The 13,195-nt window shown below is 35.4% G+C and overlaps 1 long non-coding RNA gene across 2 annotated transcripts in view; it reads left to right on the forward strand.

Annotated features, from left to right (window-relative positions):
* LOC139033972 (uncharacterized) overlaps positions 1-13,195 on the forward strand; it is a 623,512-nt gene that overhangs the window by 92,283 nt on the left and 518,034 nt on the right. The window lies entirely within an intron of this gene.

A 13,195-nucleotide genomic window follows, 5' to 3' on the forward strand; every position in this document is an offset into this window, starting at 1 on the left:
TAATAAAAGTCTATTTTAACAGCTTGTCATCACACTATTAGATATATCATGGTCAAGACCTAGTCCCCAAAGAAGATGGCTGATATAATAGAAGCCTGATATAATATGATTAACCTGGCAGGAGATCTTACTCCTACATCCCGACATCAGAATCATAAAGGAGATCTGTATTAGTTTAATTGTTATGGTTAAAGGTATCTGCCTTAATTCTTGCTCTGTCTCTTTCCACTGCAATGAAATGTGGCCTCTTGAGTTACTATGAAATGTTGGTTGTTGATAATGTCTCTCTAACTGGCAGACAATATTCTAGATTTTACTGTTGATTGCAACTCTGGTAGGGATAGACTTGTCTAGAGGTCTAAAATATATGGAAGCAGAATATATTCTGCTTGAGATTAAAATATAGAACACAAGGATAAGTATCAGAAATAACTTCTTTTTTTCCTCCCAAAGGAAGCAGTTTGAAGTTAGATTTATAGTAAGAATAAAGTTATAGAAATTGAACGCCTAGATGGAAAGTCAAGCAAAACAAGATTGAACTGGAGCAGAAAAAGTGAGGAGTTGCAAAGCAGTGAAAGGAAGATGAACTTTGAAGCGTGTGTAACTTGAAGCCTAGAGAGATATGCAAATTGTTTTGTTCTAGAGACTTCTGATATAGTTGTGTTGGTGGTGGTGGTTTAGTCACAAAATTGTGTCCAATTCTTGCAACCCATGGACTGTAGCCCACCAGGCTCCTCTGTCCATGGGATTTCCCGGGCAAGCAAGTCGTGTTGAGGATGATTTAAAGCAATGTTTCTCAACCTCAGCACTACTGTCACTTTGGACCAGATAATTCTTCGGGGTGGGGGGTGGGGGCGGGGAGGGGGCTGCCCTCTGCACTGTAGGACATCTAGCAGAATTCCCAGCCTTTACCTACTATCGAAAATGAAAGAAAGTGAAAGTCACTCAGTCATATCTGACTCTTTGCCACCCCATGGACTATATAGTCCATGGAATTCTCCAGGCCAGAATACTGGAGTGGGTAACCTTTCCCTTCTCCAAGGGATCTTCCCAACCCAGGGATCGAACCCAGGTCTCCTGCATTGCAGGTGGATTCTTTACTAGCTGAACCACCAGGGAAGCCCCTACCTACTATTACTAGATGCCAGTGCGCCACCCCAGTTCCTATGAACTGAAAATGTCTCCCTGTGCATGCTCAGTCATGTCCAACTCTTTGCGACCCCATGGACTATAGCCTGCCAGTCTCCTCTGTCCATGGGATTTTCCAGGCAAGAATACTGGAGTGGGTTACCATTTCCTACTCCAGGGGATCTTCCTGATCCAGGGATTGAACCCACATCTCCTGTATTGGCAGGTGGATTCTTTACCAACTGAGCCACCTGGGAAGCCAAAATTGTCTCCAGGCATTGACAACTATTTCTTTGTGGAAGAAGGTAAATTTGCCTAGTTGAGGAGTGCTGACTGAAGGGATTGACAGAAAATAGTTCAGAGTGTTAAAATATATCCCACTCTGGCTATATTTGCCACATACAGATAAACTCATAATACTGTCTTATTGTCATCTCATATTTCTAAAGCTGTGCTATCTCTTCTTTCCCTCTTATCAAAACTAAGATTATTGCTTACACTTTCCCTGTGGTTAGAAAATAGAGTGATGATAAAAATGTGTTCCTTAGGTCATGAGACATATATTCAGGGACTACTTTCAAATGAAGAATGGTGTCATCAGGCAAAGAAATTCTTGGAGAAATTTCTAACTTTGAGGCATTTTCAGACATGCCTAGAAAAAGTTCTTATAAGATATGACGGTGGTTCTATTCAAATATTTTTGATGGGTTTTCTGTTTATTTGGTGCCCCTGCTTAGTTGTGTGATGTAACCTCTCAGCAGGTGTGTGTGTGTTTCTGTGAATATGTGTTGATTTTCTGAGTTTTGTTAAAATTTATTGCTGTTTGTTCTTACAGACGGTAAGAATGGAAAATAAGTCAGCTGCCCCCAGTGACTCTACTATCCTAATGTTATTTTGGTCTTGAATCTGTCTAGTTCTTGGAGGTTTCTTTTACTTTTTAACCATTTCCTCCAAGGGAACTGAAAATAGTACATGAAGTGTTTTACATCCTTATTTATAATATGGGTTTTTAGAATCCACACTATGGTCCCAAACTGTCCTATGCCATTGATTTCTATAGTTACTCATTTTAATAACTTCTCTTGAGCAGCAGGGGATTCTGTTACAAAACAGCATTACCTTTTGTAACTCAAAAATATTTTTACTGACATGAAGACTTATTGGCCTAAACTACTTGTAACCTTTTGTTCTATTTGATCTGAACATTAGCCAAGCTACATACTAGTATTTTAATTTCAGAACAGGTAGATAACTTTTAGTCCCTTATCCTTTCTTGACAGAACAATTGAGACTTCTTTTTTATTCCAGTGCTATTCTTTTACACAATATTTTGTCTCTTACATAGAGGATTTTGAAGAACATTTTTAAGACCACATTTATCCTGAAACTTAAGTATTCAACTTCTAGATTAATTTGTCATCTTCAAATATTATATCTAACAAAAGTTCCAAAATTTGTGATTTTTAGCAAATGTTGTGAAATGTGGTGGATGAGTTGGACATTTCTGTAAAATAGTAAAGCCATCCCCAAACTGTGAAAGTGCGTTGTGTACAAGTATAACCACTACATGAAGAGCCACTAAATGAAAATGTACTTTTACAATCAGTTTATATCAGCCCTTTGGCCCAGTTTTATTTAGGTTTTAACTATAGAATAATGATCCCTTATAAACATGTAAATACAGCAGTGTGTAGATATTAAAAGTGAAATGCTTGGGACTTCCCTGGAGGTCTGGTGGTTAGGACTTTGCATTCCAAAGCCAGGGGTGCAGATTTGATCCCTGGTTGGGGAGCTCAAATCCTACATGCAAAAACCCAAAACATAAAACAGAAGCAATATTGTAACAAATTCAATAAAAACTTTAAAAATGGTCCACATCAAAAAAATCTTTAAAAGCAGGAGAAGCTCTTATTTCCCTCTATTCTTCTGCCCAACTGGCGTATAATTTTTAGAATGTTGTTCAAAGTATACAGAAGTCACTCACTGACCTCTCATGAGCCATCTTTTCATGATATACACATATCGGCTCACCCTGCTAACTAACACACATAATTTTTTAAATGATAGCTTTAATATTTCATTAAATGGCTATAACATAAGTTTTAAAACTAATCTTTAATGTTAGGAATTTGTTTTCACCATTGTGTTATCTTACAGATGATACTTCAATATATGTGTTCCCTAAAATGACTGTGGGTTCCATAAGAGTATGAGTTATGTTTTGTTTCTTTGCTTATTAGAAGTTCAACTTTCACTGCCTCTAGATATTCAGTTAAATCTTTCTACCCACTTGCCTCACACAAATGCCACTGTGTGAGGTGAAGAAAGGGGAAGTTGGATTAGAATGAAGGAGAAGAAATGATCTCTGGTGATTGGTTGGAGACTGAGCAGTAATACAGGAAGAAAAGTAGAAAAGAAAATACAGCAAAAGCCATAAATCAGTGCCAGAGAGGATTATGAAAAACTTAAATTCCCAGGATATGCAGAAATATTAGAGGAGTACATTAGACTCACGTGGCAACTGGCCTTTCAAGCCAAATTTACCTGGATTTCAAGTAGAAGGTAATTGCAGTTGACATCTAGATGCTCCAAAACCTGAAAATGATCCAACTAGGATATATATATATATATATAAATAAGAACCAAAGAACCTAGATTGCAGTTTAGACAAGATCATGGGCCGTGCTTATTTTGTCCACCTCATTAACTTACATATATTAAGCAGCATGCTGAATATTTTTTAAAGGAAGACAGAAAGGAAGAAGGGAAGGAGGAAGAAGAAGGTAGGAAGGGTGGGAGGGAAGAATGGAGAAAGGGAGGAAGGAAGAAAACTTATGTGTAACATAACTCCAGGCAGTGCTTCATTTTAGCATAGGAAAATAAACGTCCAAGTAGAAAGATCTATTTAAAGATTTGGAGAAAGTTAGGTTGGGAAGATCCCCTGGAGAAGGAAATGGCAACCCACTCCAGTATTCTTGCCTGGAAATCTCATAGACAGAGGAGCCTGGTGGGCTACAGTCCATGGGGTCACAGAAAAGTATGCTACTACTGAGCCACTGAGCACTAACAAGAGCAATGAAGTATTAGGTATATCCCTAATTTATGAATGCATGATTATATTCTTTAGTAGCATATCGCTCAGTAGGCCTGTGAAAGATTAAACACTGAGTTACATTCATTTGTTTTTGCATTTAGTAATTATGTATTGGATAGCCATTGTGTATGTAGCATTCTCTGTCGTGGGAGACACATGGCTTTTGCCTTTAAGGAGTTTATAATCTAGGTTTAAACACATGCACTTAATTTAAATGACTGAAGAAAACAAAAACAACAGCAGTGGGCCACAGTATGAAAAAGGATGTGAGTTTTTGAGTAAGATTTAAGTTCAAATATTGGCTAGCCATGTAACCATGGCATGATGTATTCTACTCTAAATCTCAGTTTCCTCATCTACAAAATGAGGAAATTAAAATATTATATACATAAAAAATTATTATCTATGCATAGAGCCGTAGTTAAAACTAAAATAATATAGTTAAATACTTAGCATAGTGCCTAAAACACTGTAAACACCTAATGATGATATGAATATTACAGTTATTATCTACCAGTAGCAGTGAACACAAGATATTTCTCTAGACTGTATATGATGAAGTGCCAAATGAGTACAGAAAAGGAGAGGTCAGGAATTTTCTTTTTGTAAAGGAACACATAGTAAATACATTAGAATTTGCAGAGTACCTATGATCCCCTGTCACACATGGTCATTATTTTTTATTATAATTCTTAAAAAATATAAAAGCTATTCTTAACTCACAGTCTGTACAAGAATATATTGGCAGCTGGATTTAACCAGAGACCATATTTTGCCAGCCCCTGCTTTAGATGATAAAGTACTGTAGTATCTCAAAAAGAAGACTAGCTGGCATGGTGAGGTTCTTGTAAAAGTTGGGGCTCTATCTTGATCTGGTTCTTAGAGAATGAATCAACTATAAACATAATTTGAAACTGATAAAAAAATATTGCTCATTGCATCACTCTGAAAAATGCATGGACTACTGAATGTAAAGAACTAAAATGAAAGAATTTAGGATTAGACTTTTAAAGCTTTGGGGACTCAGTGAGTTTCTTGGAACTATGAATGACGATGGCACTCTGATTATTCCTTCTTCTATGAGATTTCCCACAGTATTTTTTTCCTGTATACACACCATTTGTTCCTCTCATAAGGATTCAAAACTGAGAATTCAGCATATTTGAAAGATGAGTACAACAAAAATTGCTGACAATAATTTCTTCATGCAGGTACTATTCCAAATGAATCACATTTATTAACTCATTTAATCCTTACAGTAATGGTATGATGTATCTAATATTATTATAACCCCCATTTTACAGATGAGAAAACTGAAGCTTAAGGAATATAGGCAAATTATCCTGTGTCTCACAGATAATGAGTGGCAGAGGTGAGATGTAAGCAAATGTTGTCTGACTCTAGAACCTACTCTTGTATGATAACTTTCCTGACGGGCTCTGATTCATGAGTGGTCTTAGGCAGCTGAGACTGAAACTCAATTTTCTAGAATTAAAAAATATTTATCCCATCTGAATTTTTATCAATATGTTTTGAAAGGTACACTGAAGTAAGACAATTTGTTTCTGGTCATCCACATATTTCTGTAGTGTTTCATTTACCTAGAAAACAGTGATAAAACTGTGGTTGTGGGAATGGCATGATGTTATATTAATGTAGGCAGTAATGCCATCCTTTTCTACAAGTGAGAAAACTTAAATTTGGAGAGATAAAGCAGCTTGTCCAAGGTCACATAGCTAGTTGAATGGCAGATCCAGGATTTGACCCCAAGCCTGTCTGATGCTAGAGTCCAGGCTTTAACCATCTTACATATTGCCCCCAAATAAGTTACACTCTAGCTGGGAAAATAATGGAAATTATTACTACTAGTATCCGATGCCACTTATGAGATGAACAGACATTAAGTGCTGTGAAAATTCAGAGGAAGGAGGGGGCACTTTGAGCTGAGGTAGACACAGAAGAGGTGATGCTGATGTTAATTTTTATACCTGTCAGTCCAAAATTTGTAAAGCACAAGTTATAAAGTGGGAGTGGGATGAGAATGGCAAAAATACTGGAGATACGCTAGATGATTTAGGACAGTGGCACACTGGGAAATGTTGTTTCTGCCATAATTTATTGTTATTGAAACAATATGCACTTACAGTAAATGTTAAAAGAAAAAAAATACAAAAACTGAAGGAAAGAGGGCAGTCACATCTGAAACTGATCTCTGAAAAATTAATCATAGTAAAAGCTTTGAGCAGGAGACTTAAAGATGATAGTATTTTGCTGCAATACTATCCATTCATAAATAGCAAAAGATTAGAATTAGGTGGGCTACAGTCCATAAGGTCACAAAGAGTCAGACATGACTGAAGTGACTTAGCACACATACTGTTTAGAAATGAACTCGAGCTGTGTGGATACTGTCAGTGTTTAACAATATGCTTATGATTTAGCAATTTTCTTGTTACGGAAACAAGATTTTTATTATAATTTTTTGGCATCTTAGAAAAGTCACCATATTTTAAACATCATTCTTGCAATCATCTGTATCCGCCCCCTATTATATTTTTATATTTTTAACCTCTTCAGTGAATATAATTTAATAATGTCTCTAAAATATGCCACTATCATCCATCAAGAAATATGATATCATCTTGTTCCATTCATTTCTCCAATACTCTACTGAAGATTATGTCTGATACCCTTTGTAACTCCTGATAAGGTTTTTTTTTTTTTTTTTTGGATTAGAAGGTCATTACAAATCTCTGAGTAGATTGATGAAACTGTTAATTTACCTGTCAAAAGATGGCCACAGATGTGCCTGAAAGAGGTGTGCTAATGGCATGGCACTAATGCAATTTCACAAATGACTTAATGGAGCACGTAAAGCATATTTCCTCTATTAAATACACATAGCATGGAGTCATATCTTGCTTTACGGGCTGTGAAAAATATTTTTAATCAGCTAAAGGATGAAGAGACTCTTCAAGGTTATGCAGATTAAGTTATAAAAAGCCCTTAAACACATAATCCTCAATGAGTGTTCAGGAAGGAAAATTTCAATCAGGGATGTTTGTTTAGACTGACAACATTTGTGAGTTTAAGTTTCCAAGAGGATTTTAAAGGGAAAATTAGAATGTGAGTGTCATTTTTTAAAAATAGGGAAAATGAAAGTTATTCAATGCTTATGTTCATTAAAATATATTTACTGAACCATGATCCTAGATTGCTGACTTCCCTTCTAGTATGGATCAGAACACAATTATAGCTACAGTTGCTTTTGTTTGTTTTTAATTACCTGACCACCTACAGATATTTCTCACTGTCCTTGAGATTGTGATCACCACTTCCTTCTCCTAGCAGCAAGTAATTATCAAAATGCCTTTAAGTATGAACTTTCTGACCTAAAATAAAGAATGTTTTATACTTCATTGATTCATTCACTTATTTATGCAACAAATCTGTATTGAACTTCTGTAATATACTCGGCACTCTAGTAGTCACTTGAAATAAAATAGGCTTCAAAATGGTTCCATAAGTCAATTATGCCTCAAAGAAACAAAACAAAACACTTGTGTAACAATGAGTTTTTTAGGAAGTAGGCTAGGACTTAAATTGAGAATGCACAGGTCGGAGTTCTGGCCCCTTAATAAATAGTCGATGCGGGGACTGCAGTTCCTCTTTGGGAAGGATATTATGCAAAAACTGGAAAACTGGCACTTAAAGTAGTGTCTGGGGAATTAGACATGCCTAGAATTAAGCCAAAGTCCTCTCAACCGGGAGATTGTAGCAGAGGTCAAAGAACCTCTCATCACTTGAGATGAGAGGCAAGCTGGAGGTCTTCCAGTGGGGGGATGAGTCTCCAGGACCCCTACTGTAACTTCCAAGCTGCCCACTCTTCTCTTCTCCCTGATAATAAATAATCATGGGTATCACGAAAGGTGATGGTCAGGAAATTGAGGACCCTGACCCTGAAGACCCTGAAGCACCATTCTTTAATCATCCAAGAATGATTACAATTCTTTTCAGCATATTTGTCTTCCCAAATTAAGAGAAACAAAGCTTCAAGAAGAAGTGAATCTAAAATTACTTTCTGCTTTACATTGAAATGTTCTGAGAACTCCATTAGAGTCCCAGGAGCTGAATGTTGGGCCCAACTGCATTACTTCTGAACTGTGTAATTTTGCGCATATCACTTAAGTTTCTGGAGCTGCATTTGGGGTTGTGTTAGGAGAACCTAATGGTATTAAACATGAGAGCATTTTAAAACTTGTTCAGCAATATACAAATGTAAGGAATTTTACTTGAGAGAATCTCAGGCTCTGAAAAAAATCTGGTTTAGTACTTAAGTAGCAAGTTCCTTATTGGAGAAGGAAATGGCAACCCACTCCAGTGTTCTTGCCTGGAGAATCCCAGGGATGGGGGAACCTGGTGGGCTGCCGTCTATGGGGTCGCACAGGGTTGGACATGACTGAAGTGACTTAGCAGCAGCAGCAAGTTCCTTAAGAGTCTCATCTGAAAGTTATTGCAGTAGTTGAAAGTATTTTCAGAGTTTATAATAAAACTGGAAATGACAGATATTCTCATTTGATTATGTAGGAGATAGAATTGCCAGTCGTCAAGTTTTAGGACTGCTTGTTTTTTTCTTGATAAATATACTGCATAGTGACTCTGCATAAATACCTGTTCACAAAGAGCTGAAAACATTGAGAGCTGTGCTGTGCCCCTCTTTGTAGAAGGCATTTTGTCTACTAGGTTGAAGTAAAGGCCAAAGTACCTTATCAGACATGGAAGTCCATTATCTACTCAGGGCAGGGGGACAGAAATAAAGGCCAGAGATTTAATTTATGCTGGCCCAGTTGATGATCAACACCACCAAGATTTTGCAGCATAGAAATTATAGAAGTATATCCAGAATGAAAATAAAAGCCATATTAACAAAACATGCGATTATATCTGACTCAAAGTTGTCCAGAGATGTTGTTCATCTGGAATGTAAATGTAGACGGAACTATGATCCCCACTTTTTTCCACCCTAATTTTTAATAAAATTTGCATATGTTAAATTTACATGTAATCTTTATAGCATACAGTTATGTCAGTTTTGACAATTGATAGAATTGTGAAACCATTGTTAAGATCAAGATAGGAAATAGTTTCTCCATCCCAAGAAAACTCCTTCATGCTGTACCTTTGTAGTCAAACCTTTCCTCCCATTCTTAACTCCTATCAATCCATTCTCAGTTCCAATAGTTTTGCCTTTTCCAGAATGTCATCTGAATCAAGTCATACCTAGAGTACATTGCCTTTTCAGTCTGACTGCTTTCACTTAGCATATATTGCATTTGAAATTCATTCATGATGTTACATTTGTCAGTAACCCATTCCTTTTTATTGCTGATTAGTATCCCATTGTATGACTTTACCACTGTTTGTTTATAAAGTCATCTGTTGATAGACATTTGGGTTGTTTCCATTTTTTGGTGATTATGAATGAAGCTACTATAAACATTCTCAATTGATTTTTGTGTGAACAGAAAGTTTCATTTCTCTTGTCATAAATACCTAGGAGCTGGATTGCTGGGTCACATGGGAAGTATATATCAAACATTACCAGAAACTGTTTTCTAAAGTGGCTGTACCATTTTCCATTGCCATCCGCAATGTTTGAAAGCCCCAGTTGCTCACACCACCCATGAAATAATGGTAAGGAAGTTAAACTAACACATCTCTCTACCTGAGGCTAGGAGATATTTGCAGGAAGTAAATTATTTTTTTTTACTTCATCTCCTCACCTCCCCCCAGATCAGTAAAAGAATCTGATATGCAGGCCCCGACAAGATGGTCATTTTTGAGGTGCTAGCCTGCCATCTTCTAAGTCAGCTGGTCTCTTCCTAGCCTCAACACCTCATCTCTCATTGGCCTCCTGTGTGGTGAGCAGAGTGAGCTTGGACTGGGTAACAGTATCTCATCAAGATCTTTATTTGTATTTTTTTTCTCTAGTAGTTAGTTAGACTGAATACCTATTCATGTACTTACTTGCCATCCATATAACTTATTTGATGGAATGTTTCCTCATGTGTTTTACCTATTTTAAAAATTAGGTTTTTTTCTTTCCTTATTTTGGATCTCTGAGAACTCTTTTTCTCTTCTGGATATAATCCTTTGTCAGATATATGATTTGTAATTATTTTTTCTCAGATTGAAGCTTATTTTTTCATCCTCTTAAGAGCAAAAGTTTTAAATTTTGATAAATTCCAAATGGTCATTTTTTTCTCTTTAATTGTGCTTTGGTATTATATCTAAGAACTCTTCCAGACAAGCATGTAATGATTTTTCATCTATGTTTTCTTCTCTAGGCTTTATACTTTTTCATTTTGTATTTAAGTCTATGATTCATTTTGAATTAATTTTTAAATAAAGTATAAGTAATAGCTTATAGATTGAGATTTATTTTTTATATATGAATGTTTAGTTGCTCTAGAATCAGGAGTTGAAAACTTTTATTGTTAGTTGCATGTACATTTAGGATTTTTTCTTCTTGATGAAATCACCCTGTTATCATTATGTAATATCCCTCTTTATCCCTGGTGATTTCCCTCATATATAAATGTGCTTTGTCTCATATCAGTATAGTTAACCAGTTCTCTCTTGATAAGTGTTTGCCTGGTATTGCCTTTTCCAGTGTTCTATTTTTAACCTGTCTGTATCTTCTTCTTTTTTTTTTTTCCATTTATTTTTATTAGTTGGAGGCTAATTACTTTACAACATTACAGTAGTTTTTGTCATACATTGAAATGAATTAGCCATGGATTTACATGTCCACCCGATCCCTCTGGGTCTTCCCAGTGCACCAGGCCCGAGCACTTGTCTCATGCACCCAACCTGGGCTGGTGATCTGTTTCACCCTAGATAATATACATGTTTCAATGCTGTTCTCTTGAAACATCCCACCCTCGCCTTCTCCCAGAGTCCACAAGTCTGTTCTATACATCTGAGTCTCTTTTTCTGTTTTGCATATAGGGTTATCATTACCATCTTTCTAAATCCCATATATATGTGTTAGTATACTGTAATGGTCTTTATCTTTCTGGCTTGTATCTTCTTCTTTGAAGTGGGTTTCTTATAGAAGTCATATAGTTTGGTCTTAATGAGAGGATATAGTTCTTTTTTTTTTTAATTCAATCTAACAATCTATGTTCTCATTTGTGGTCTTACACTATTTATATATTTCATTATTTTTCTTGGATTAGGTCTACATATACTTGTATTCATTGTTTTCTGTTTGTCCCCCTTTTTTTCTATTTTTCATTTCCTGTCTTCTTTTTGATTATTTGAATAGCTTTTAGTATTCCACTTTAATGTATCTTTTTGCCTATATATACACTTATAAATTAGTTGTTGCTCAAGTTACAACAATATATGTATTGTCTTTTCACATTCTATTTAGAGTTAATATTGTACCACTTCAAGTAAAATGTAGGGTTCCTCCCCCTTTAAATTATAGTTGCCATATGTATTTTATTTGCATATATTAAAACCCATCCTCAGACAAATGTTTTAATTGTTTTCAAGAACCATACATATTTTACAGAATTTAAGTGGAAAGAAATACTCTTATATTTTGCCCAAATAATTGCCTTTTCTGTCAATCTTCTTTTATTCCTGGAGCAAGTTTCCTTCTGGTATCATTTTTTTCTAGCCTGAAGAATTTTTTAGCAATTATATCTGATTGTGACAAATTCTCTTAGTTTTATTTCACCTGAAAATATCTTTAACTTTCCTGGACAAAGAATTCCAGGTTGACAGTTCTTTTTTAGGTCTTCAAAAATGTTCTATTATATTTTGGCCTATGTGGTTTCTCATTCACCAGTTATGCAAATTCTCTTGTATGTAATGCGCCATTTTTCTCTGGATGCTTTCAAGATTTTTTTTTCTTTATTTTGATTTTCAGCTGTTTGATTATTATGTGTCTGGACATGGTTTTCTTGTAGTTTATCCTTTTTCTAGTATGCTGTACTTCTTGAATCTATAAATTTATGCCTTTCATTAAATTCAAGATTTTTCAACTATTATTCAAATATATTTTATCTACCAATCTTTTTTCTCCTCCCATTTAGGGACTCCATTGACACAATTAGGCCTTTTAGGTTACTAGCCTCTGTTCATTTTGTTAAAATCTGTTTCTCTCTGTTATTCTGATTATATAATTGCCCTTAATCAATGCTGTTTTCAAATTCATTTATGATTTCCTATGTCATGTCCATTCTACTACTGAGCCCACCCCAGTGAAGTCTTTATTTTGGATACTATATTTTTCATTTTTATAATTTCCATTTAGATCTTTATTATAATATATGAATTTTTTTTTGCTTGGAACTTCTATTTTCTTTATTTTAAGAGTGTTCACCCTTAGTCAAACAATAATTACCACTGCATGCCTGTTAGGATGGCTTTAAACAGAACTAACAATACCAACTGCTGTAAAGAACGCAAGGCAATAAGAATTCTCATGTTTTGTATAAAATGGTACAATCACTTTAGAAGATATGTTGGCAGTTACTTACAAAACTAAGAAATTCTTATCATATAATCCTGCAATCATGAACTTTGGCATTTACTGAAAGAAGTTGAAAACCTATGTCTGCTCAGAAACCTATGCCTGAATGTTTTTTGCAATCTTATTCATATTTGCCAAGGTTTAGAAATCCAAACCCTTAATTTATTTTGTTGAAAGGAGAACTTGAATATCTTTGGATGATTTTTGTTTCCTTTTTGAGATATGTTTATTGTTGTCAATTTTTCATTTTCTAGCTGTTCATGCACCATGTTGGATTAGGGCCCTACCTTTATCACCTTGTTTTACCTTAATTACTTACTAAAGACTCTGTCTCCATATTTATTCACATCAGGAATTAGGGCTTCAACTTATGAATTTTTGTGGGACACAGTTCAGTTTGTAGCAATGATAGTTTATGCTCATGA

The sequence above is a fragment of the Odocoileus virginianus genome, unplaced genomic scaffold (assembly GCF_023699985.2).
Source record: "Odocoileus virginianus isolate 20LAN1187 ecotype Illinois unplaced genomic scaffold, Ovbor_1.2 Unplaced_Contig_12, whole genome shotgun sequence".
Taxonomy (NCBI): Eukaryota; Metazoa; Chordata; class Mammalia; order Artiodactyla; family Cervidae; genus Odocoileus; species Odocoileus virginianus.